Raw genomic sequence first — 25025 nt, 5'->3', positions numbered from 1 at the left:
TGTTTTTTCATCTTGTTTATGGTTTCGTTTGCTGTGCAATTAGGTCCCATTTGTTTATTTTGGTTTTTATTTCTGTTACTCTAGGAGGTGGGTCAGAAAAGATCTTGCTGTGGTTTATGTCAAAGAGTGTTTTTCCAATGTTTTCCTCTAAAAGTTTTTTAGTGTCTAGTCTTACATTTAAGTCTTTTATCCATTTGGATATTTTATTTTTGTGTATTTTTGTATATGGTGTTTGGTAGTGTTCTAATTTCATTCTTTTACATGTAGCTGTCCAGTTTTCCCAGCACCACTTATTGAAGAGGCTGTCTTTTCTCCATTGTATGTTCTTGCCTCCTTTGTCATAAATTAGGTGCCCATATATGTGTGGGTTTATCTCTGGGCATTCTGTCCTGTACCATTGCTCTATATTTCTGTTTTTGTGCCAGTACCATACTGTCTTGATTACTGTAACTTTGTGGTGCAGTTTGAAGTCAGAGAGCCTGATTCCTCCAACTCCGTTTTTGTTTCTCAAGGTTGCTTTGGCTATTCTGGGTCTTTTGTGTTTCCATACGAATTGTAAGATTTTTTTTTTTTTTTTTTTTACTAATTCTGTGAAGAATGCCATGGGTAGTTTGATAGGGATTGCATGGAATCTGTAGATTGCTTTGGGTAGTATAGTCATTTTCACAATATTGATTCTTCCAATCTAAGAACATGGTATATTTCGAGTACAAGTCTTTCGCCTTCTTAGGCAGGTTTTTTCCTAGGTATTTTATTCTTTTTGTTACAGTGGTAAATGGGAGTGTTTCCTTAATTTCTCTTTCTGATTTTTCATTGTTGGTGTATAGGAATGCCAGCGATTTCTGTGCATTAATTTTGTATCCTGCAACCTTACCAAATTCATTGATTAGTTCTACTGGTTTTCTGGTGGCATCTTTAGGATTTTCTATATGTAGTATCCTGTCATTGACAAACAGTGACAGTTTTACTTCTTCTTTCCAATTTGTATTCCTTTTCTTTTTCTTCTCTAATTGCTGTGGCTAGGACTTCCAAAACTATGTTGAATAATAGTGGTGAGACTGGACATCCTTGTCTTGTTCCTGATCTTAGTGGAAATGCTTTCAGTTTTTCACCATTGAGTATGATGCTTGCTGTGGATTTGTCATATATGGCCTTTATTATGTTGAGGTAGGTTCCCTCTATGCCCATTTTCTGGAGACTTTTTATCATAAATGGGTGTTGAATTTTGTCAAAAGCTTTTTCTGCATCTATTGAGACGATCATATGGATTTTATTCCTTAATTTGTTAATGTGGTGTATCATATTGTTTGATTTGTGTATATTAAAGAATCTTTGCATACCTGGGATAAATCCCACTTGATCATGGTGTATGATTCTTTTAATGTGCTGTTGGATTCTGTTTGCTAGTATTTTGTTCAGGATTTTTGCATCTATGTTCATCAGTGATATTGGTCTATAATTTTCTTTTTTGATATCTTTTTCTGGTTTTGGTATCAGGGTGACAGTGGCTTCGTAGAATGAATTTGGGAGTGTTTCTCCCTCTGCAATTTTTTGGAGGAGTTTGAGAAGGATCAGTGTTAGCTCTTCTCTAAATGTTTGATGGAATTCGCCTGTGAACTCATCTGGTCCTGGACTTTTGTTTGTTGGAAGATTTTTAATTACCGTTTCAATTTCATTACTTGTGATAGGTCTGTTTATATTTTCTAATTCTTCCTGGTTCAGTCTTAGAAAATTGTACTTTTCCAAGAATTTGTCCATTTCTTCATGGCTGTCCATTTTATTGGCATACAGTATTTGTAGTAGGCTCTTATAATCCTTTGTATTTCTGCAGTGTCAGTTGTGATTTCTCCTTTTTCATTTCTAATTTTATTGATTAGCGTCCTCTCCCTTTTTTTCTTGGTGAGTCTGGGTAAGGATTTATCAATTTTGTTTATCTTCTCAAAGAAACAGCTTTTAATTTTATTGATCTTTGCTATTGTTTTCTTCATTCCTAGTTCATTTATTTCTGCTCTGATCTTTATGATTTCTTTCTTTCTACTGACTTTGGGTTTTCTTTGCTCTTCTTTCTCTAGTTGTTTTAAGTATAAGGTTACATTGTTTATTTGAGATTTTTCTTGTTTCTTGAGGTGACATTGAATTGCTATGAACTTCATTCTTAGAACTGCTTTTGCTGCATCCCATAGGTTTTGGTTCATTGTGTTTTCATTGTCATTTGTTTCTGTGTATTTTTTTATTCTTTGATTTCTTCAGTGATATCTTGCTTATTTAGTAGCGCACTGTTTAGCCTCCATGTATTTGTGTTTTTTACAGTTTTTTTTTCCTGTAATTGATTTCTAATCTCAGCGTTGTGCTCAGTAAAGATGCTAGATATGATTTAAATTTTCTTAAATTTTCTGACACTTGATTTGTAATCAATCGAGGCTTGATTTGTACATCTTGATTTGACCCAAGATGTAATCTATCCTGGAGAATGTTCCGTGTGCACTTGAGAAGAAAGTGTAGTGTATTCTGCCTTTTTGGATGGAATGTTCTATAAATATCAATTAATATCTGATCTATTGTGTCATTTAAAGCTTGTGTTTCCTTATTTATTTTCTGTTTGGATGATCTGTCTGTTGGTGTAAGTGGGGTGTTAAAATCCCCTATATAATTGTGTTACAGTCTGTTTCTCCTTTCATGATTGTTAGCATTTGCCTTATGTTTTTGAGGTGCTCCTATGTTGGGTGCATAAACATTTATAATTGTTATATCTTTTTCTTGGATTGATCCTTTGATCATTATGTAGTATCCCTCCTTATCTCTTGTAACAATCTTTATTTTAAAGTCTATTTTATCTGATATAAGTATTGCTACTCCAGCTTTCTTTTGATTTCCGTTTGCATGGAATATCTTTTTCCATCCCTTCACTTTCAGTCTGTATGTGTCCCTAGGTCTGAAGTGGGTCTCCTGTAGACAGCATATATATGGGTCTTGTTTTTGTATCCATTCAGCCAGTCTGTCTCTTTTGGTTGGGACATTTAATCCATTTACATTCAAGGTTATTATCAATATGTATGTTCCTATTACTATTTTCTTAATTGTTTTGGGTTTGTTTTTGTGTGTCTTCTTCTCTTGTGTTTCCCACTTAGAGAAGTTTCTTTAGCATTTGTTGTAAAGCTGGTTTGGTGGTGCTGAATTCTCTTAGCTTTTGCTTGTTTGAAAAGCTTTTGATTTCTCCATTGAATCTGAATGAGATCCTTGCTGGGTAATCTTGGTTGTAGGTTTTTGTCTTTCATCACATTAAGTATTTCCTGACACTCCCTTCTGGCCTGAAGAGTTTCTGCTGAAAAATCAGCTGATAACTTTATGGGAATTCCTTTGTATGTTATCTTTTGTTTTTCCCTTGCTGCTTTTAATATTTTTTCTTTGACTTTAGTTTTTGTGTGTTTGATTAATATGTGTTTTGGTTTGTTTTTCCTAGGGTTTATCCTGTATGGGACTCTCTGTGCTTCCTGGACTCAGGTGACTATTTCCTTTCCCATGTTAGGGAATTTTTGACTATAATCTCTTCAGATATTTTCTCAGACCCTTTCTTTTTTTCTTCTTCTTCTGAGACCCCTATAATTCGAATGTTGGTGTGTTTAGTGTTGTCCCAGAGGTCTCTGAGATTGTCTTCAGTTCTTTTCATTCTTTTTTCTTTATTCTGCTCCTCAGCAATTATTTCCACTATTTTGTCTTCCAGCTCACTTATTCATTCTTCTGCCACAGTTATTCTGTTATTGATTCCTTCTAGTGTATTTTTCATATCAGTTATTGTGTTGTTCATCTCTGTTTGTTCTTTAGTTCTTCTAGATCTTTGTTAAACATTTCTCGTATTTTTTCATTCCGTGCCTCCATTCTATTTCCAAGATTCTGGATCATCTCTACTATCATTACTCTGAATTCTTTTCAGGTAGATTGCCTATTTCCTCTTCATTTATTTGGTCTTGTCGGTTTTTACCTTGCTCCTTCATCTGTGACATATTTTTTTGCCGTCTCTTTTTTTTTTTTTTTTTCTGTATGAGGGGGATTGTGTTCCTGTCTTACTGATGGTTTGGCCTGAGGCTTCCAACACTGGAGTTTGTAGGTTATTCAGTAGAGCTGGGTCTTGGTGCTGAGATGAGGAACTCGGTGAGTCTTCACTCTCATGAAGGTCTGAGGTTCTCTCTTAGTCCAGTGGTTCGGACTCAGAACTCCTACTGCAGCAGCTTCAGCCCAATCCCAGCTCGTGACCCAAGATCCTGCAAGCTGCATGGGGCAGCAAAAAAAAAAAAAACAATAACAAAGCAAAAAATAAAACTAGACTAGGAAACTAACAGATACGTTAGAAAGAGTATAAAAATAAAAATATAGATGAATCAACAACCGAAAGGTACATCAGTACCACAATAGTAAAAAAAAAGAGGGTAAAGAAGAAAAAAAAAAAGCATGGAGGAAAGGCCTTGGCTGTGGAGGGTGGGGCCTAAGTAAGGGCAAGGTTTGGGCAGTGGGTGGGGCAAATGCTCAGGATCCACAGGGCTGGAAAAGGCCTTGGGGGCTCTGGGGGGTGGGGCTTAGGGTCAAGGAACAGAAGGGGCCCAGGCATGCCCCCCATCCCTGGTCTCAGAGGGCAGAAGACTTCACTTGGGAGCCCAGCAGTCTTCCTGGGCTCGAGTGGGTGGGGCAAACGCCCTCCTCTCCTGCTCCTCAGGTCTGGGAGGCCTCCTCCTGCCTGCTTCTCCTGATCTCCTGGCCTCCCTCCTATGCCCCCATGACCAATGCAGCCAGTGGGAGAAAGGGGAGCCTTGGAGGGCAGGGGACCAGCCTGGGAGCTCAGCAGTCTCCCTGGTCCAAGTGGGCCAGGCGACGCCCTCCACTCCTCTCCCACTCTTCCCAGAAAGTCCCTCCCGCCTGCCTCTCCTGATCTCTCCGGCCTCAGGAGCACTGATCCTGTCTGGCCTCCGCTTCTCCTCCCTTCTCAGTCTCCCCACGTCCTACCAGTTCACTTTGGGGTTCCTCCCATCTTCTTGGGCATCAGAGTCCCCCACCAGTGGCCGGCAGGTGCCCTAGTTGTGAGGAGACGCTAACTCTGCATCTTCCCACACTGCCATCTTGACTCCACCTCAGGATCTTTGTCTTTAAAAAAGGTGAGAGCAAGACCTACTGCCATATATATATATATATATATATATATATATATAAATTAAATAAAGTTATATATTTTTGGTCACGTTGGGTCTTCATTGCTGTATGCAGTCTTTCTCTAGTTGCAGCAAGCGGGGGCTACTCTTTGTTGCAGTGCGCAGGCGTCTCGTTGCAGTGCCTTCTCTTTGCGGAGCACAGGCTCTAGGCATGTGGGCTCAGTAGTTGTGGCACTTGTGGCACACAGGCTCCTCAGTAGTGGCTCGTGGGTTCTAGATCACAGGCTCAGTAGTTTTGGCACATGGGCTTAGTTGCTCCGTGACATGTGAGATCTTCCTGGACCAGGGATCAAACCCGTTTCCCCTGCATTGGCAGGCGGATTCTTAGCCACTCAGCCACCAGGGAAGTCCCTTTTTTTTTTTATAATTTATTTTAGTTTGTGCAATGTGAGTTGTTAAAGTTTATACTGTGGTAATTTTATATACATACACATTGTGAAATGATAATCACAGTTAATGCACTCATCATCTCACATAGTTACCTTTTTTTGTAGTGAGAACACTTAAGATCTACTCTCTTAACACATTTCAAGTTTACAATTATGGAAAACAGTATGGAAGTTCCTCAAAAAATTAAAAATAGAACTGCCATATGACCAAACAACCCCATCTCTGGGTATATATCCAATGGAAAGGAAATCATTTTTTCAAAGAGATACCTGCCCTCTCATGTTCATTGCAGCATTATTCACAGTAGCAAGATATGCAAACAAGCTAAGTGTCCATTGATGGGTGAATGGATAAAGAAAATGTATGTGTGTGTACATATACATATATTTTTTTAGTTTCTTTTGCAAGCTCACCTTCCTCAAATTTCTTGCTAAATGATGTAATTCCTCAAAAACAAAAAAAAATGTAGAACAAGGTAATTTCTTAACGATGTTTCCAGATATATCTGCAGCATAGTGAAATATTTCAGAAGACACCTCCTTCACAGAGGTAATGAAATGGAAGCATTTCCAAACAGAAAACATGGAATTTTAGACAGATTCTGTTTGGATAATCTTCAGATGATAATGGTCAGTGTGGATACAGCTATTTCCTAATACAGTGTTTGTACATCTGGACATAGGATTTGGAATACTTGATGAGTGGTGTTTTTTTCCAGGGCTCCCAAAGGAAATCTTCCAGAAAATACAAATGGCCCAACTCTGAACAGGAATGGAAAGCAGGTAATATATATAAAAGCCAATTAAAGCCAATTAAACTTCTACAGTCTACACTGAACAACATACTCCAAAGACTCCTGGCAGCTGCTCATCCTTTCTGACTACTTGGTATTTTTGATCTTCCTAACTTTGACCATTTTCATGGGTATATAATGGTGTTTTTCTGTGGTTTTGGTTTTCATTTCCCTTATTGTTAATGGGGTTGAGCTTTGCAGATTTGTATGAGCCATTGAATTTGCACTGTTATGAAATGTTTTTGAGTTTATTTTTTCTTAGCAATTTGTAAATATTCTCTAATATATTCTAGATATGACTCCTTCATCTATTATATCTATGGCAGATATTCTCTCTCCCTCTGTGGCTTGCTTTGTCATAGCCTTAGTGGTGTCTCTTGATGAAGGGAAGTTCTTAATTTTGAACTAGAGAAATTTATTCTTTTCCTTTATGGTTAGTGCTTTGTTTGTGCTCTATTTAAGACGTCTTTCTGTACAACAACATATTTGTGTTATCTTTTAGATACTTGGATGTTTTGCCTTTTAAATTTAGCTCTGAAGTATATCTGGAATAGGTTTTTGTATATAGTGTGAGGTAGATGTCAGGTTTTACTCTCAGATCTACAGACTGTTCCTGCACCATTTATTGAAAAGATAAGTCCTTTTTCCACTGCACTTCAGTGATATCAGCTGTCCTTATGTTTATAAGTGTATCTGGGGTCTGTGTTCTCTTTTATCAGCCTATTTGTTCTTCCATTCCCCAGTACCGCATTGTCTTAATTACTCTCTTATTATAATACATATTAATATCTGGTAGAGAAAGTTTTTTGACACTGTTCTTTTTCAAAAACATGTTAACTATTCTTATATCATTGCATTTCCAAATGAGTTTTACAACCAGCTTATCAATTTATATGCACACATACAAACACACACGCACACGCAAACAGTTGTGGTTTTGAATGGAATTTTCTTACCAACTTGAAGAAAATTAACACCTTCATAAAATTTAGTCTCCCTATCTGTGAACTCAGTATATGCCTCCATTTATTTCGATTTTCTGTTGCTCTCACTATTTTATTGTTGTGTGTTTAAGTGCTTTCATATTTCTCATATAAGGTTTATTTTTAAGTGTTTTAAGTATTTTTTATTTTTTTCTCTTGCTTTATTTTTTAATTAATTAATTTGGCTGCATTGGGTCTTCATTGCTGCTCACGGGCTTTCTCTAGTTGCAGCAAGCAGGGGCTATTCTTGGTTGTGGTGCGTGGGCTTCTCATTGCGGTGGCTTCTCTTGTTGCGGAGCATGGTCTCTAGGTGCACGGACTTCAGTAGTTGTGGCACGTGGGCTCAATAGTTGTGGCTCACGGACTTAGTTGCTCCATGGCACGTGGGATCTTCCTGGACCAGGGCTTGAACCCGTGTCCCCTGCATTGGCAGGCAGATTCTTAACCACTATGCCACCAGGGAAGTCCCTCTCTTGCTTTACTGAGTTATATACTTGGCAAATAAAAATTGTGTATGTTTTATTTTTATTTATTTAATCCCCTTTCTTTCTCAACCAGATGCATACAGGGGTTATCTCAAGCAGTGACTACATTTTAAAAAAATATTTATTTATTTGGCTGCATCAGGTCTTAGGTGCGGCATGCTGGCTCTTTATTGCGGTGCACGGCTTCTCTCTAGTTGTGGTGTGTGTGCTCCAAAGCATGCGGGCTCAGTAGTTGCTGCACGTGGGCTACAGAACGTGTGGGCTCAATAGTTGCGGCACACGGGCTTCTCTCTAGTTGTGGGGCTCTCTAGTTGTGGTGCACGGGCTCTGTAATTGTGGCACCCAGGCTCCAGAGCATGCAGGCTCTCTAGTTGTGGTGCACGGGCTTAGTTGCCCCGTGGCATGTGGGATCTTAGTTCCCCGACCAGGGATCGAACCTGTGTCCCCTGCATTGGAAGGTGTAGTCTTAACCACTGGACCACCAGGGAAGTCCCTGTGTATATTTTAGATGTATATCTTAGTTCATTTGGGCTGGTGTAACAAAATGTCGTAGACTGGGTGGCTTATAAACAACAGAAATTTCTTTGTCACAGTTCTGAAGGCTGAGAAGTCCAAGACCAAGATGCTGGCAGGCTTGGTGTCTGGTGAGAACTTTTTTCTTGGTTCATAAATGGTGTGTCCTCACAGAACAGAAGGGGCGAGGGATCTCTCTGGGGCTTCACCCTCATGACCTAATCACCTCCAAAGGCCCTACCTTTTTTTTTTTTTTTTTTTTTGCGGTACACGGGCCTCTCACTGTTGTGGCCTCTCCCGTTGCAGAGCACAGGCTCCGGACGCGCAGGCTCAGCGGCCATGGCTCACGGGCCCAGCCGCTCCGCAGCATGTGGGATCCTCCCAGACCGGGGCACGAACCCGTGTCCCCTGCATTGGCAGGCAGACTCTCAACCACTGTGCCACCAGGGAAGCCCAGCCCTACCTTTTAATATCACCTCTAGAGATTAGGATTTCAACATACAGAATTGGGGGTGGGGGTCATAAACATTTAGTGTATAGTGTACACTATACAATGTGATGATTTGATACATGTATACATTGTGAAATGATTACCACAAGTAAGCTAATTAACATATCCATCACCTCACATAGTTACAATTTATGTGTGTGGTGAGAACACTTAAGATCAACTCTTTTAGCAAATTTCAAGTATACAATACAGTATTACTAACTATAGTCACCATGGTATACAATACCACTCCAGAACTTACTCATCCCACATAACTGAATCTTTGTACCCTTTGACCAACATCTCCTCTCTTCCCCCCACCCCATCAAACCCTGGCAACCACCAGATTCCACATGTAAGTGAGATCATGCAATATTTTTCTATGCTTGGCTTATTTCACTCAGCATAAGGTTCATGCATGTTGTCACAAATAGCAGATTTTTTTCTTTTGTAAGGCTGAATAATATTACTCTGTGTGTGCGTGCAGGAAAAGTATGTGTATGTGCACATGCCCCATAGTTTTTATGCGTTCATCTGTCGATGGACACTTAGGTTGTTTTCAGATCTTGGCAGTTTTGTCAGTAATGCTGCAATGAACATGGAGGTGCAGATACCTCTTCAGCCAACAGTCCACAAGAAGCTGGAGTCCTCAGTTCTACAAGTTAATGAATTCTGCCAACAACCTGAATGAGCTTAAGTGGCTTTTTCCCTAGTTAAGCCTCCAGATTCAAGCACAGCCCAGTTGACACCTTGACTACCCAGCCAAGCTGACCCACTGAATTTCAGACTCCTGATGCACTGAAACTGTGCTAGTTTAAGCTGTAGAATTTGTGGTAATTTACTGTATAGCAAAAGATAACTAATATATCGTTTGTTAGCTGTATGACCTTGGGGAGGCTGTGTATATTCCCTGTGCCTTAGTTCTCTCATCCTCAAATCAGGTTAACAACAATAACCTATCCCATAGGCTATGAGGATAAAATGAGTTAATGCAAGCCCAGCCCTCTGGCAATGCCCAGCCCCCTAGTTTTCTCAGTAATTATGAGCTGTTTATCACTGCCTTTCTCTCTCTCCCTCCCTCCCTCTTTTCCCTCTTCATACCTCAATAGTTTTTTACCCTGATTCTTCATCTCATCTCCTTTTCTAGAATTTCATTTCTGTGCCTAATATAGTCTTGGCTGGCCAATACCTCCTTTATCTAATTGTCATTTATCGGACAACCTCAACTATTCTAAATATAATCAAGATACTCCAGGGCTTCCCTCGTGGCGCCGTGGTTGAGAGTCCGCCTGCCGATGCAGGGGACGCGGGTTCGTGCCCCGGTCCGGGAAGGTCCCACATGCCGCGGAGCGGCTGGGCCCGTGAGCCATGGCCGCTGAGCTTGCGCGTCTGGAGCCTGTGCTCCACAACGGGAGAGGCCACAACAGTGAGAGGCCCGCGTACCGCAAAACAAACAAACAAACAAAGATACTCCAAAACCAAAATGATTCCATGTAGAAAACACATTAAATTTATATTCTTGACTTGTTAATGAGACTCAGAGCTTTCTTGTTCCCTAAACTAAAGCACACTGGAAGTCAGAACTTAAAACTGTGAGTGGAAAATTTGAGGGAAGCATATTCATAGAGATAAGAATGTGGTTAAGACAACCTGAGAGGGGAGGAACCTGAAAACTCTAAAAGGCAGAGAACTCACAAAGCAGTTGGGGGCAGCAACAGGCTGCAGCTCAGGGATCGCTGAGGGTTATCACTGAACAAATGCTGGACAAGACACTCATTCTCTCTTAAATTTTGATTTCCAAATTTGTTTATAATGACAGTATTGTCATTAAGAGAGCCTCAGATTCCATTCTACACTAATGAGAACAGAGTGTGAATTTTATATTTTCATGCTTGTGATATGTATAATATTAGAAATATGTAATACTTCAAAAAGATTTAAAGTTGTTAAAAGATATCTTGTTCAACAACAACAAAATGAAAACCCACAATTTTAAAATGCGCAAAGGACTTGAATAGAAATTTTTCAAGGAAGAGAGAAAAATGGCCAGTAAGCACATGAAAAGATGCTCAACATCACTACTCAAGAAGGAAATGCAAAAAACTACAATATACCTCACATCCATTAAGATGGCTATGCTCAAAAACAACACAAAAACTAGAAAATTACAAGTGTTGAGAAGGATGTGGAGAAACTGGAACCCTGTGCACTCTTGGTGGGAATGTAAAATGTGGTTCCATCCCTGATGGAAAACAATATGGAGGTTCCTGAAAAAGTTGATAACAATACAACCTCTAAAAGAACTGAGAGCAGAATCTCAAAGAAAGATTTGTACACATGCATTATTCACAATAGCTAAGAAGTGAAAGCAACCCAAATGTTCGTCGATGGATAAATACATAAAATGTGGTATATATGTAAATGGAATATTATTCAACTTTAAAAAGGAAGGAAATTCTGATACATGCTACAACATAGATGAACCTTGAAAACAGATGTTAGGTTAAGTGAAATAAGCCAGTAACAAAAAGGCAAATAGTGCTATGATTCTGCTTGTGTGAGGTGTCTAGAGTAGTCACATACATAGACAAAGAAAATAGAACTGTTATTGCCAAAGGCTGGGGAGAGAAAAATAGGGAGTTGTTCGGTGTTTTGCAAGATGAAAATGTTCTGGAAGTTGGTTGCACAATAATGTAAACGTATGTAGCACTAATGAAATGTGCACTCAAAAATGGTTACAATGGTAAATTTATGTTTGTGTATTTTACCACAGTTTTTTTTTTAAATGCCCTGCAGAAATCTAACCCAAGAAAGATTAACAAATGAAATAGTTGTGGTGGCTGCAGCTAGAGAGGGAGAGGGAAACTCATAGGCAGTAATAGAGGGTTTCAACTCCTTTGAGACCAGAAGTATGTTGAGGGCAGTTGCACATACCTAATAAACCCAAACTCCAAATGCTCTCTCCTCCTGTGTCTCATCCATAAAACCCCCTAGGGCACTAGAGATCAAGTTGCTAGTCAGCACTGAGATTTACACCAAGGGCAAAAACTCACAGGGAAACTTACCCTTAGGTTTTAACTCCAGCTTGTCAAGCACTCATTTCACTAAAACCCTGGGGCTTCATCATGCTGAGGAGCTAACAAACTTGAAAGCAGTTATTTTTCTGTCATCACCAAGGTTAGATATTTAAATCCTATTTGAGCTCATGGCTTCCTTTGAGAGGCAGAGTAATAAACAAGATGGACCAAAGAACTCTTTCTGTTCCAGGAAGCGCATGCAGGGGACAGATGCTGGGTTGTGGTCTGGAGATCTGCTGAGGACCCGGGTGCTCAGGATGGCAGGAGGTTGGGAATCCTGTGTGGACTCACTGCTTGGAGCTTAACACTGAACCTGCTTTCTGGCTTCTGACCTCCCCAAAGCCCGCAAGCCCACTGCAGCCTGGACCTCAGGGTAGGTTCTGCTGCTAGGCTGTTCCTGGCATTCTGGGTTACTGCTTATTTTCTTTTCAGTATTTTTAATTTTCCAATTTAAAAAATATTTTGTGTTGGGTCATCCTGAACCCTGTCCTGCCGACACCTTCCCAGGTCTCCAGGGTCTGGAATGCAGTGTTGGGTCTGGGCTTCTGAGGAGCAGAAGGTTTGAGGCTTCAGAGCCAGTTATTCTCTCTCCATTCAGGTGACAGTGGAAGAGAGCCGGAAGTCCAGCAGAGTGGCTTAGAATCCTCTCTTTTCTGCCCTTTGTCTGTTTTCTCATCTGTAAACCTCATCTCCTTTGAGATAGGCACTGGCAAGCAGCTGAAGGATGCGGACTTAACCCCTGTTCTTAACCCCACTCCTGCATTTTGCCCTACAAGCCTTCCTGACTTTCCTTGTCTTAAAACAACTCTTCATTCCCTTTTTATTTTTTACTTATTTTTTTAAATTATTTTATATTTTATTTTTGGCTATGTGTGGTCTTCGTTGCTGTGCGCGGGCTTCTCATTATGGTGGATTCTCTTGTTGCGGAGCATGGGCTCTAGGCACGTGGGCTCAGTAGTTGTGGCTTGTGGGCTCTAGAGCGCAGGCTCAGTAGTTGTGGCACATGGGCTTAGTTGCTGCACGGCATGTGGGATCTTCCTGGACCAGGGCTTCTTAACCACTGCGCCACCGAGGAATTGCCCCATTCCCTTTTTAAAGGCAACTGTTCCTTTCTCAATCCATGGGGTTTGTGTGGGACTGCAAGTCGCCTCATACACATGTGTGTACGTGTTTACATGACTGCACGCGGGCCAGTGTGAGGCATTCCTTGGAATTCCTAGCATGTACGTCAAGGCCAGCTCCTGTATGACCCCGTGACATTCATCATAAACTGTAAGACTACTATGCCCAGTTACTGGCTATTTGACCTTGAGCAGGTTATTTACCCTCTAATCATCTGTCCCATCATCTATGACATTGGGAGAGTAAAAGCTCTTATTAAATAGGATGGTTTTGAGAATGAGCCAAGCCCACGCCTAGCAGGTGACTGGTGTTTACTAAATGTCTCCTCACCTTCTCCCTCCGGTGTCCCATCTTCTCACGTAGCCCCACAGCCAGGCCCTCCTCCCTCCCATGAGGCAAGGCCTGCAGTGTTTTGGCAATCTGGAACGGAAGTCTAATGAATAAGCCAATAATTGAACCTGTACTGGAAGTTCCATCTTCTGTGTTTCTTAAAATTGGAAAGAAAATAGAGATCATACTTTTGTTAGTATTTTTACCACCTATTTCACCAGAAGCCTATGCTGCTGATTTTCTCTGTACAGTCCTTGTAAGTCCTTCATTTTATGAACCACCAAGGGTGTCGTTGAGCTAGACTCACATACCTGCTGTTCTCTGGTTGTTCATTGTACCTGAGAGCTGCAGACACTGCGAGGCAGGAGAGAGCTCTCCACAGAGGTCCCCACTACTGAGCAGAGAAAGGAGGGTGCCAGAATCAGGGAAGAGTAAGCACAGCCTGCATTCTAAAATCCAAGTCAAGCAGGTCTGTCTAATCCTAGAACACGTTGTGTTTGACACTCACTGATTTCCTAGAGTAACTGGCTGGGCTGCACTGGGGTCTCCCCTTCCTTAGTGCCAGCACGCTAGGAAAGGCCCACGTCCACGTCACAGAAATTTTTTTTGCACATGGTGTTTTTCACATGGGACACTACGTCAACATCTATGTCCAATCCTGTGTATGGTATGAGGCTTTAATGGAAAACATCAAATGGTTTTTCCGTAGATATGCATGATGCGTTTTTCCATTAAGTCCCTGCTATGTGCCAGGCACGGTGAGGGTGCTCTGTATGAAGCATTAGGCATCACCTTATTAGTGGCATCTAGCAAACAAAGACCTCGTGTGTAACGGCTTTTACAACCTGCGTGGAACTCCTACAGCACCTTAGTCCTGAGGTATTGGGCAGTTGCTGACATGGCCTCTTTTGGGGTCTTCGGTTCTTGTGATGGTCATGTTCCCATGAACCTTTTTAGTAAGATGTCAATCCTGAAAGCATCATTTCTGGTGGCACAGCATGTTGGGCACAAGTGATCTCAATTAGAGTTGATCCCAAGTTTGCACTTAGGAGGACTAGAGAAAAGGATGTCAGGTGGTTGATTTGCATTTCTCAGCTGTATGTCCAAGTCTACTTGGAGGCAGTTCTCAGTGGACACTTGATTAAAATGTAAATGTCATACTTTTCTTAATGTTTCCCTTCTCTTTATTTTCCCACTCTGCTGTTGCCTTTGATCAAGTTCACCTAATCTGTTCTTTGACTTTCTAAGAATTTGACTACCCGATACACCTCACAGAAGTGGAATTGTTACCGACCCAGGCCCTTGGACTCTTTAATCAATAGACATTCATAAGAAGCCAGAGAATTTCAGGCAAGGCATTACTGGGGCTCATGTTGCAGCACGAGGGAGTCAAAGCAAGAAACAGACATCCTTGCCCACTCCCCAGGAGGAAATGCTTGGGTCCTTAAATGGGATAACGGGCAGGTCCATGGGTTGGGCAGGAGGCAGAGCTTAGGTGGCCTGTTCCCCTTGGTGGTGCCGTGTGCAGGGATCATGTGCAGTACCCTGCTTTTGCTCCCGGCACCCCCAAAATGGCGGACTTGCTCACTACTGCCTCCCCACAAAGCTCGTATAGTGGTCATGATGCCCCAACTGCTCCTGCATGCAGTTATTTTTAGTCACTTATAGTTTCTTTGTATCCTACTGCTCAAGGAGATGTTTGTCCAGGTGCAAGCACTCCAGTAGAGGATCCCAGGTCCCAGCCTATCTCAGCATCACATCCTCAAAGTTCATTCACATTGTTGGATGTGTCAGAATTTTTTTTTTTTTTTTTGCGGTATGCAGGCCTCTCACTGTTGTGGCCTCTCCTCTCCCATTGCAGAGCACAGGCTCCGAACATGCAGGCTCAGCGGCCATGGCTCATGGGCCCAGCCGCTCCACGGCATGTGGGATCTTCCCGGATCGGGGCATGAACCCGTGTCCCCTGCATCAGCATAGTTTCTTTTTTAAGGCTGAATAATACTCCATTGTTAAGTATATACCGCATTTTATTTTTCCATTCAGCTGTTGATGAACACTTGAGTTACCTCTACATCTTGGCTGTTGTGAATAATGTTGCTGTAATCATGTGTACAAATATCTCTTTGAAACTCTGCTCTCAATTCTTTTTGATATATACCCAAAAGTAAGACCATATGGTAGTATTTTCAATTTTTTGAGGACCCTCCATAGTTTTCCATGGTATTTGCACCATTTTACATTCCCACCAACATGCACAGGGTTCCAATTTCTCCATATCCTAACACATTATTTTGTTTCTTTTGTTTTTGTTTTTACCAAAGCCATCTTATTATGAGATGCTATCTCATGGTTTTGATTTGCATTTCCCTCATGATTAGTGACGTTAAGCATCTTTTTATGTGCTGATTGGCCATTTGTCTATCTTCTTTGGAGAAATGTCTATTCAAGTCCTTTGCCCACTTTTTAACTGAGCTGTTTGTTCTCTGTAATTGAGTGGTAGGAGTTCTTTGTATATGCTGGATATAACCTTTTATCAGATATAGGATATATAAATAATGTTCTCCCATTCTATAGGTTTCCTTTTTATTCTGTTGATTGTATTTTTTTGATGCACACAAGTTTTTAATTTTGAAGGAGTCCAGTTTTTCTGTTTACTTTCGTTGCCTCTGCTTTTGGTGTCTTATCCAAAAAAAATGATTGCCATATGCACTGTCATGAAGCTTTTCCTGTTTCATAGTTTTAGGTCTTATGTTTATGTCTTTGATCCAGTTTTTGTATATCATTTAAGGTAATGGTCTGCTAGTCTGAATGCCTGTGTCCCCCCAAAATTGATATGTTGAAATCCTAATGCCCTATGTGATGGTGTTAGTAGGTTGGCCTTTGGAAAGTGCTTAGGTCATGGAGGCTCTGCCCTGAATGGAATTGGTGCTCTTATAAAAGAGGCTCCAGAGATATCCCTTGCCTCTTGCACCATGTGAGGACACAGCAAGGTGGCACTGGCTATGAGCTAGGAAGTAGGGCCCTCACCAGAAGGCAACCATGCTGGCACCTTGATCTTTGACTTCCCAGCCTCCAGAATTATAAGAAATAAATTTCTGTTGTTTATAAGATACCCAGTCTGTGGTATTTTGTTGTAGTAGCCTAAATATACTATGACATGGTTCATCTTTATTCTTTTGTATGTGGATATCCAATTTTCCCAGCACTGTTTGTTGAAAAGATTGGCTTTAATCCATTGAGTGGTCTTAGCATCCTTGTTGAAAGTCATTTGACCAGACATAGGAAAGTTTATTTCTGGGCTTCCTATTTTAGTGGTCTACATGTCTCTTTATGACAGTACTACACTGTTTTAATTACTGTAGATTTATATTGTTTTAAAATCAAGTGTGGTACCTCCAACTTTTGTTTCTTCAACATTATTTTGACTCTTCAGGGTCCCTTGAGAGTCCATATGAATGTTAGGATGGATTTTTCTATTTCTGGGAAAAAAATGCCACTGGGATTTTGATAGAGTGCATTAAATCTGTAGATCATTTTGGATACTGCTGACATCTTAACAGTATTAAGTCTTTCAATCCATAATCAGAGGATGTCTTTTATTTGTGTCTAATTTCTTTCACTAATGTTCTGTAGTTTTCAGCACAGAAGTCTTTTGCCTCCTTGGTTAAATTTATTCCTAAGTGTTTTATTCTTCTTGATTCTATTGTAAATGGAATCATTTTCTTAATTTCCTTGATTGTTCATCGTTAGGGTACAAAAACAACTGATTTTTGTGTGTTGATTTTGTATCTTGCCACTTTGTTAATTTATTTGTTCTAACAGGTGTGTGTGTGAGCTGTAATTTTTAGGGCTTTCTACATATCAGATCATGTTGTGTGTGAAGCAAGGTAACTGCCTTTTAATTATTTTTCTTGTTTAACTGCTCTGGCTAGGACTTCCAGTTATTTTGTTCAAAGTGGTGAAAGCAGACATCTGTGTCTTGTTCCTGATCTTAAAAGAAAAGCTTTCAGTCGTTCATCATTGAATATGAATACCATCTGTGGGCTTTTCATATATGGTCTTCATTTTGTTTATTTCCTTCTACTCCTAGGTTGTTCAGTGTTTTTATTGCAAAAGGGTATTGAGTTTTGTTACACTGAGATGATCAAATGGGTTTTTATTCACTGTCACTCTGCAAATGTGGTATATTACATTGATTGACTTTATTATATTGAGCCATTCTTGCATTCCTGGAATAAATCCCACTTGGTCATCATGTGTAATCCTTTTGTCATCATGTATAATCTTTTAATGTGCTGTTGAATTCTGGTTGCTATTATTTTGTTGAGGATTTTTGTATTGCTTTCCTCTTGGTGCTTTTAAGATTGTCTTTGACTTTTGATGGTTTGATTAAATCTTGGTGTGGGCCTCTTTGGATGTATCCCGCTTTGAGTTGTTGATCCTCTTGTGTTTATATTCCCATTTTTCCCCTCAAATTTAGGATATCTACAGCCACTCACTCCCTGTACCTTTTGTGCTATGTTCTGAATGGTAGTGTGCCCCCTGGAGTTCATGTTGAAATTCTAACTCCCAAAGGTGACGGTATTACAAGGTGCAGCCTTTGGGAAGTGCTTCAGTCACAAGGGTGTAACTAAAGAATGGGATTAGCGCTGGAGACAGGAGACTCCAGAGAGCTCCCCAGCACTCCCACCAGGTGAAGATATGAAAAGTCTGCATCTGGCAGAGGGCCCTCACCTGACTGTTGCTGGCACCCTGATCTCAGAATTTAAGCCTCCAGAACTGTGAGAAGTAACTTTGTTGTTTATAAGCCACCCAAATCTGAGGTATTTTGTCATAACATCCCTAACAGACTAAGCTTTTATTCACTATTTCTGAAAAGTAAAATATTGTGGGTGTTGTTTTTGGTTTTCTTTAAAAACAATATTTCCTGACACTGCCTGAACATGCTGCAGCCAACAAAGTGGTCCATGCACCTCATCAAAGGTGGACGGGCCCTGGGGAGCTCAAAGCACAGAGCTAGGGTCTAGGGTAAAGGATTCAGTCAGCTCAGACATTTGAAAGGCACACAGATTTTTATTTTTTTAACATCTTTATTGGAGTATAATTGCTTTACAATGGTGTGTTAGTTTCTGCTTTATAACAAAGTGAATCAGTTATACATATGTTCCCATATCTCTTCCCTCTTGCGTCTCCCTTCCACCTTCCCTATCCCACCCCTCTAGGTGGTCACAAAGCACAGAGCTGATCTCCCGGTGCTATGCGGTTGCTTCCCACCAGCTATCTATTTTACATTTGGTAGTGTATATATGTCCATGCCACTCTCTCACTTTGCAGCTATCTGTTTTACGTTTGGTAGTGTATATATGTCCATGCCACTCTCTCACTTTGTCACAGCTTACCCTCCCCCCTCCCCATATCCTCAAGTCCATTCTCTAGTAGGTCTGTGTCTTATTCCCGTCTTGCCCCTAGATTCTTCATGACCTTTTTTTCTTTCTTAGATTCCATATATATGTGTTAGCATATGGTATTTTGTTTTTCTCTTTCTGACTTACTTCACTCTGTATGACAGACTCTAGGTCCATCCACCTCACTCCAAATAACTCAATTTCGTTTCTTTTTATGGCTGAGTAATATTCCATTGTATATATGTGCCACATCTTCATTATCCATTCATCTGTTGATGGACACTTAGGTTGCTTCCATGTCCTGGCTATTGTAAATAGAGCTGCAATGAACATTTTGGTACATGACTCTTTGAATTATGGTTTTCTTAGGGTATATGCCCAGTAGTGGGATTGCTAGGTTGTATGGTAGTTCTATTTTTAGTTTTTTAAGGAACCTCCATACTGTTCTCTATAGTGGCTGTATCAATTTACATTCCCACCAGCAGTGCAAGAGTGTTCCCTTTTCTCCACACCCTCTCCAGCATTTATTGTTTCTAGATTTTTTGATGATGGCCATTCTCACTGGTGTGAGGTGATATACCTCACTGTAGTTTTGATTTGCATTTCTCTAATGATTAGTGATGTTGAGCATTCTTTCATGTGTTTGTTGACAATCTGTATATCTTCCTTTGAGAAATGTCTATTTAGGTTTTCTGCCCATTTTTGGATTGGGTTGTTTGTTATTTTGATATTGAGCTGCATGAGCTGCTTGTAAATTTTGGAGATTAATCCTTTGTCATTTGCAAATATTTTCTCCCATTCTGAGGGTTGTCTTTTTGTCTTGTTTATGGTTTCCTTTGCTGTACAAAAAGCTTTTAAGTTTCATTAGGTCCCACTTGTTTATTTCCATTTCTCTAGGATTTATGTCAGTGTTCTGCCTATGTTTTCCTCTAAGAGTTTGATAGTGTCTGGCCTTACATCCATTTTGAGTTTATTTTTGTGTGTGGTGTTAGGGAGTGTTCTAATCTCATACTTTTACATATACCTGTCCAGTTTTCCCAGCACCACTTATTGAAGAGGCTGTCTTTTCTCCACTGTATATTCTTGCCTCCTTTATCAAAGATAAGATGACCATATGTGCGTGGGTTTATCTCTGGGCTTTCTATCCTGTGCCATTGATCTATATTTCTGTTTTTGTGCCAGTACCATACTGTCTTGATTACTGTAGCTTTGTACTATTGTCTGAAGTCAGGGAGCCGGATTCCTCCAGCTCCGTTTTTCGTTCTCAAGACTGCTTTGGTTCTTTGGGGTCTTTTGCATTTCCATACAAATTGTGAAATTTTTTTTTCTAGTTCTGTAAAAAATGCCAGTGGTAGTTTGGTAGGGATTGCATTGAATCTGTAGATTGCCTTGGGGAGTAGAGTCATTTTCACAGTGTTGATTCTTCCTAGCCAAGAACATGGTGTATCTCTCCATCTATTTGTATCATCTTTAATTTCTTTCATCAGTGTCTTACAATTTTCTGCAGGTCTTTTGTCTCCTTAGGTAGGTTTATTCCTAGATATTTTATTCTTTTTGTTGCAATGGTAAATGGGAGTGTTTTCTTGATTTCACTTTCAGATTTTTCATCATTAGTGTATAGGAATGCCAGAGATTTCTGGCACACAAAGATGGATGTGTTTACACGGCTTCAATTAGGAACATTAAGAAAAAGGTAACTAGGGGCTTCCTTAGTGGTTCAGTGGTTAAGAATCCACCTGCCAATGCAGGGGACACAGGTTTGAGCCCTGGTCCAGGAAGATCCCACATGCTGCAGAGCAGCTAAGCCTGTGCACCACAACTACTGAGCCTGTGCTCTAGGGCCCGTGAGCTACAACTACTGAGACTGCATGCTACAACTACTGAAGCCTGTGCACCTAAAGCCCATGCTCTGCAATAAGAGAAGCCACTGTGATAAGAGGCCTGTGCACTGCAACTAGAGAAAGCCCGTGCCCAGCAATGAAGACCGAACACAGCCAAAAATAAAAAAAGAAATAAAAAAGAAAAAGGTAACTAACTAGGTCAAGCTCTGAAGATTTTGAAAGAAGTATCTTACTTGCTGCTGCTGTAAAGGAGCAAAAACAAAAGTAAAAACCAGTGCCTAGGAGTTCAGTGTATTCACCTATCTAAAGCTGGTGAACTGAGGAGGTTTAGTGAGGAGTAAAAGCTCTAGTTGTTAACAACTCTGGAGCTTGGATTTAGAGGAGAAAATTTGGGGTTAGAATTGACACTGTTTTTACTCTCTTGCTTTTATCTTTCAGTGAGACTAAAATCATCCTTTCTTTGGTACCAAAATCACCACTCTTACAGTAATTGTGAAGTCCCAGATCAAACATTTGGATCTTCTTACTTGGGAAGTATCTTTTGGACATCAAAGGCAGATCAGCTAGAACACTATCAAGATGACGCAATTGAGAGGTAAGGGTACGGTCGGTCAAAAGGAGCCCAGAGGTTGGTTGTATCTGTTAAAAGCATTTAAAAAACAACAGAAAACCCCACAACAAAACCCTCAACTCAGAAACATCCTGAATATTCAATGTTTAGGTGCTAAAATATTAAAAGATTAATAACATGAGTCATTTAATGGTTTAAGTTCTCTTATTGGACCAGTCTAGATGGAAGACAGTAGTAAGCTGAAGGTAAAAATTTCAATTGCTTTCTTACTAGTCTGCTAAAAGTATCTTTTAAAAGCACAGGGTATATATGAATTTTGTAGACTTTTGCATTTTCACAATTTTAGCAAATTCCAGTCTATGTCTCTGACAGACAGTTTTTTTATAGATTTGTCCTACTTTTTTGTGCATTTTATGCATATCCTTTAAAAACATATACTCGAAATAGAGCTCCTAATTAATATACAACATGAGTTTCTTCACATACTTTCATCTTAACCCAATTTCCCTTTAGAGCCCTTGGCCATGAGCTGAGGACAAAGGTTACTGTAACTTTTTGAGATATTGCTTCCTGATACTTTGCTCATTTATTTTTCTATTTTAGAATACTGTGTGGCAATTCTCATGATACAGCCAAACCTAACTGTGACCTATTCTCAGTACCTGACCAATGCATTAAAGAAGGATTCTCAAACAAGATCTGGTGAGTACATAGATCTTTGTTCTACATCAGTGTTTCCCAGCTGTAGCACTGTGACTGACAGCTCTCTCTTGTGGGGGCTATTTAGTGGCCTCCCAGGGGTGTCAAACAGCACCCCTTCCTTAGTTTCTGACACCAAAAATAGTATCTTCAGACATTTTCAAATGTTCCCTGGGGAACAAAACTGCCCCTGATGGGAACGGAGCAAACTGCCCATACATTCTGTGATGATGGACATAAATTCTTACTTTATTTTTACTTATTTAAAGCCTACATACAGTGTGAGGACAAATTGCTTCAGCATGGAAAATTGAAAACTGAGGGGGCTGGATACCTTTGTTAAAAAAAAAATGGGGGATATTTGTATTTTTAGTTTCTTCCTACTTTTTTAAATGTTTGTTTGGAAGTAGGAGTTTTTAGGTTAATTCTATTAAATTATATAAGATGATATTACAAGTTTAGAAAATTTCAAAACACATAGTTGCCATAACTCTAAGAAAGGCTAAAAAGGTGATATTTATTAAATATCTCCTTGAAAGAAAAGAATTAACCAAACCAGGATTGAAAAACATTTATTGAAACAAAATCAAATACTTACTTTCTTTTTATTATCTACAAGCCAACACTGAACTTACTTTATTCAAGAATGAACACAATGTACAAAAAAAGTATGCTTATATTATAAAAATATGTCAATTTTATCTCCTGGGTGCTGAGCAGAAGTCATTTTAAACAAAATCAAATCAAGGCAAACTTGCTCTCTATAATAGAACTGCTATAATTTAATAACAAAAGTGAAAGCTAATATATACTCACAAAGTATCTTTAAAGGCCCACTGATAATGCTGCATTGGAAATGCTGAATCCAGTCACCACAGTTCACATTTCCAACCTATGCTCACTGGCACCACTTCAGGCCTACATCACGGGAAAGCACCTCTTTTTTACAGAATGCATGTCATTAGTTAACAGTTGTTAGCATGTATTTCAGCAAAGTATTAACAGTCAATCATATTTAGTTAGCTTCAATTTTCACACATTGTTATGTGGAGCAAATGACCTCCCAAGATTAACAAACCCATTTATCCAGGTGGGACCTGCTAACAACTCCCTAAAAACTCTGTGTCCAAGGTTAGTATCTTAAAATTGTTGGTAATTTTCTTATAATTACTGGCACCTTTCTGGGCATGTGTTCTTGCACACAGTGTGGCTACCTGTGCCTGTCAAGTCAGTGGCAGCTGCAAAACAGAGGCTGAAGAGTGCAGCCTTTGGCTTACCATGGAGACATGCTCCAGTGCTCACTAGAGTATTTGGCCCTTGGAGAATCAGGAAAGTGAGTGATTGGGAAAAAGAATCAAATCATGAATTGGGGAAAAGGGACCATGCCTCCCTGTATTGTTCTAAGAGTTATAAAATCTGTAAAGTCAAAGTCAGAATAGAAGTAGACTACATAGCATCCAGCACTGACAGGGCCTTAAAGAGCTTTCCCACTGCAGTGCTCTGTCTGGCTGAACAGAATGACAGTGGTACTCAGGCAAAATCCAGAATGCAGTAGCAACACAACTAATGACATAAGATGAATTCAAGTTGGGAAGTTATTTATTAAACTGCAAAATGCCTATTTTGACTGCTAAGCATCTAAGCATATATGTTTTTCCTTGACAGAGTCTCTGGGATTGACACCTATGAAGACTCAAAATTGAAGAACTATAAGGACTGAGTATTCTAGTGCCTGCTCTACTGGGTAAATTAAATCCAAAAGAACTGGGGGAAGAAATGCTTCCATGTTTTGCCTATATAAACCCAATATTTAGTTAGTTACCTGTTTCACAAGAACATGTGACTAAGGTGAAGAGAAATGATCTCTTCCTTTATACAATTACCTAATTCCTTATAGCTTTCTAAGTCAGTTTTCAATTAAGCACCATTTCCTACATGAACTGTTACTCCTACCAAATGCAACTGTTACATAGGGCTGAACTGGACATAATTTAAACATTTTCATGAAAAAAAACACTAATTGGCTTAGCACTACACCCTTACGGGGAAGGAGAAGCATTTACAGAAATACAATTTGTGAAGAATAAACGTATTTTGGAACCTGAGCCAAAGGTTTCTCACCAATACCTTAATAAGTCACCATGCAGGTTGTTTTCACAGGCAACACCACAGCCAGGTCAACTGTTTGTTTGTTGCTCCTGGCAACTTCCATTGTCCCAAAATATGTGGAAGATGGAGAAGCCAATGACTGAAATCCACAGTTAGGAATACAGGCCAAACCTCAACAAACTGCTACTGGAAGCAACTGGATACCATAATATTAAACATAGACATGTGAAAACAGAATGAGCACACAAAGAAATGAACAGCTGCTAAGATCACAATGCTCAGAGTCAGACCCAATGAGGGTATTACCACACACACACACACAGATACATCTCACCATACCTGTTTACAATCCCAGGCCCTTGCTCTCAAATAAATATATTGAACATTTACAACAGAATGAATGCCTTATGAATGCAAGCTTTTATTATAACTCTAAATAAAAGTCATACTTCTAAAATAAGCTACAAATTGCTTTTTTTTTTGTGAAACTGATGTGACTTGGTGCCACAGCTAACCTTTCTCTCATAGCAGCAGTATCATCAGCCCGTGGCAGCAAGGAAATGTTCATTTCTGGCATCCCATGGGCTCCCATACAGGCAACTTCATAAAGCATGCAGATACTACTCTGCTGAAGTTTCAAATGAATAGAAGTGATCATTGTGCTTATGGATCTCATACCTTCCAAAATATACATAAATGGTGACAAATTAAAATAGCAGTTCTTTGCTTACCAATAAAATCATAAGGCAGAGGGGATGGAGGTGGAAAGAGAAATTGTTAAAAATGCGGGAAAAAATGCAAAACAGTGCTAGCATTCACAAAAAAGATCATGCTAAAATCAGATCCATATTCATAAAAATCAATCATTAAGCCACAATCCAAAGAACTCTGTCCGTGAGTCCAAAGGCATGCATGCCAGCTGAAGGAAATGCAGGATTCTTCTGACAATAGTTTCTTCAGAGCAGAATAGTAACGTGTCACTGGAGTAATCACAACAGGGTGAACAAGACGCCATCACA

At 39.9% G+C, this 25025-nt stretch overlaps 1 protein-coding gene and 1 long non-coding RNA gene across 13 annotated transcripts in view; one reads left to right on the top strand and one right to left on the bottom strand.

The window, feature by feature from the left end:
• The first annotated feature begins 622 nt into the window (after positions 1-622).
• On the top strand, positions 623-24466 carry LOC115860171 (uncharacterized). 6 transcript variants are annotated; one of them, XR_009563458.1, is made up of 7 exons: positions 623-3501; positions 6307-6370; positions 8443-8493; positions 12120-12302; positions 21066-21222; positions 21802-21900; positions 23563-24466. It is a non-coding gene; the product is annotated as an uncharacterized lncRNA (long non-coding RNA). The 6 variants fall into 6 exon arrangements; XR_009563457.1 differs by lacking the exon at positions 623-3501 and having other exon boundaries at positions 4597-6370; XR_009563460.1 differs by lacking the exons at positions 8443-8493; positions 12120-12302 and having other exon boundaries at positions 624-3501.
• Positions 22454-25025, bottom strand: part of CDC42SE2 (CDC42 small effector 2) — a 111582-nt gene continuing 109010 nt past the window's right edge. For all 7 annotated transcript variants that reach the window (XM_060296172.2, XM_060296173.2, XM_060296175.2 and 4 more), the window contains one exon: positions 22454-25025. The gene's annotated coding sequence lies outside the window, so the exon portion shown is untranslated.

Source organism: Globicephala melas, chromosome 3 (assembly GCF_963455315.2).
Source record: "Globicephala melas chromosome 3, mGloMel1.2, whole genome shotgun sequence".
NCBI lineage: Eukaryota > Metazoa > Chordata > Mammalia > Artiodactyla > Delphinidae > Globicephala > Globicephala melas.
Note: the sequence above shows the minus strand (reverse complement) of the source record. Positions and strands in the feature narration are given on the sequence as shown.